Here is a 2,522-nt window from a genome sequence, read left to right on the forward strand (position 1 = left end):
ACACTGGATTCCCTGGAACTTTTATGTGTGACTGTAAGTGACCATGTGGGTGCTGGAATTTGTCTACAAAATTGGCAAGTACTCTTGACCAGTGGCTGAGCCATTTCTCCACCCCTACCTTATTTTTTTTAATGATTTATTTATTTTATGTATGTGAGTACATTGTTGCTGTCTTCATTTCCCATTGCAGATGGCTGTGGTTGCTGGGATTTGAATTCAGGACCTCTAGAAGAACAGTCAGTGCTCTTAACCTCTGAGCTATCTTTCTAGCTCCCCACCTCCCTTATTTTATTTTATTTTTTACTGAACCTAGAGTTTATTGATTCAATTAAACTGGCAGGTCATCCAACCCAAAGGATCCCTCTGCCTCTGCATCTCTCTGCAAAGTCACAGGCACACACTACCACACCCAGATTTTGTGTGGGTAACAGGGACCCAAACTCTAGTCTTCATGATTCTGCATCCAAGCCCTTTACCATGAGTCATCTCCCCAGCCTGTGTTTCTTTTTGACTAACTCTGTGTTCAAACTGATTCCTTGGCCTTCCAAGGAGATGTGTCTGGAGTGCCCAAGTTGAACACACATCAAAACCAACGGGATACAGCTCAAAGCTGATTCCTGGTTTCTGGGCTCCAGAGACTGGCTCAGCAAGTTTCTGAGGGCTCCAGCTAACAAACTTGTAAGAGATTTTGTGGTGAGTACTTTCACTTCCCTTGAAAACTCTAGCTATGAATCAAAACACTTGGTCGGCAAACAGATCTCTGTGAGTTCAAGGCCAGCCAGAGCTACCAGTTAAGTCATTATAGTAACTCAAAAATAAATAAATGTAAATGTCTTCATTAGGTCTCATGGTAAATGTCTTAGTGTTTCTTTTGCTGTGATAAAACACAATGACTACAAGTAATTTGGACAGGAAAGGGTTTAGGTCACCTTACAGTTTGTGCTCCAGCATCCAAGAAAGCCAGCACAGGAACTCAATGCAGGAACCTGAAGGCAGGAACTGATGCAGAGGCCACAGAGGAACACTATTTACTGCCTTGTTCCCCATGGTCTACACAGTCTGCTTCCTTATACACCCAGTAACACCTGGAATGGTACACTCACAATGAGTTGTATCTTCCCCCATCAATCAATAATTTAGAAAATGCATCACAGAGCTAGGTAGTGGTGGTGCATGCCTTTAACCCCAGCACTCGGGAGGCAGAGGCAGAGGCAGGTGAATCTCTGTGATTTAAAGATCAGCCTGGTCTACAGAGTGAGTTCCAGGACAGCCAGGGCTACACAGAGAAACCCTGTCTCAAAAAAAAAAAAAGTACTACAGAGTTTCCTACAAGCAAATCTTAAGAAGGACTTTTCTCAATTGAGTCCTTCTTCCCAAAGACTCTAGTTTCTTTCAAGTTAACAGAAAACTAGATAGCACAATAAAAAAACAAAAAATAGACTGTCCAAATTGGCTGTACTAGAAAAGTAACATTTCCTAACTCAAGAAGCTCAGGGTCTTTAGGTTGTTAGAATCCACAGTGGATACCTCACTGGGGAGCTAAGGGATACATTGTTTCCCAAAGTCTACAGTCTACACATTCCTTGAGTTTTGGAGAAGCACTCCACCACCCCATGGGTGTGACACACGCTTCAGGATGCTCAGACCCACATTGACTTAACTGTCCCTGCAGCCCCATGGGATTTTTTTTCCTCTCAGAACTCGCCTCTGGCCTGCAGCTGTTTCTACACATGCTTCAATCCATCAGAAGTCGGCCTGGGCCTCTATCCTGGTGAGAGAGACTTAGTCACGCCCTTTGAAAGACAATTTTCAGAAAGTACTCAAAACTCAACAGTCAGGATAGAACAGTACTTAACAGTCAGGTTGATAAGATGGACAGATAACCTGCCAGGCTGCAGGCGGTGGGGACCAATATAAGAGGTACTTAATGATCCCCATGGCACAGCCTGAGCACCTGTCTGCTTGTGTAGTTAGGACAGGCCTACAGTCTGTGTCCCCAATGCCTGTGACCCTATCGGAGGAGGAACAGATTCCTTTCCCTCACCTCAGAACTAGTCCCCGAAGCAGAACTGTCAGAGCCCCCAGGCAGGACGGGCTCAAAGCCACCGTTTCCTCACTTCCCAGCTCCTGTGGGAACATCTAAACCGGCTACGAACACAAGGAAACTTGGTCACTGCAAGTTCCTGCCGAGTGAGTGGATTTCATCAAGAAAGCTCCCCCCCAGAGACTCTGCACACCGTAGGAGGGGAAGACACATGTGTGGACATGTGTGTGCATGTGCAAATGGAAGTCAGAAGTTCATGATTATCAGTTGCTCTTCTGCCTTATTTTTTTTAGACAAGGACTGATTTCTTTCTTTCCTTCTTGCTTTCTTCCCTTTTCTATTCTTTAATTATTTTATTATATGTGTGAGTGTTTGTGAGCCCTGTGTGCCTGGTCCCCAAGGAGGCCAGAGAGAGCATGGGATCCTCTGGAACTGGAGTTACAGATGATTGGGAGTCACCATGTGGGTGCTGGGAATG

Source organism: Apodemus sylvaticus, chromosome 10 (genome assembly GCF_947179515.1).
Source record: "Apodemus sylvaticus chromosome 10, mApoSyl1.1, whole genome shotgun sequence".
Classification (NCBI taxonomy): domain Eukaryota; kingdom Metazoa; phylum Chordata; class Mammalia; order Rodentia; family Muridae; genus Apodemus; species Apodemus sylvaticus.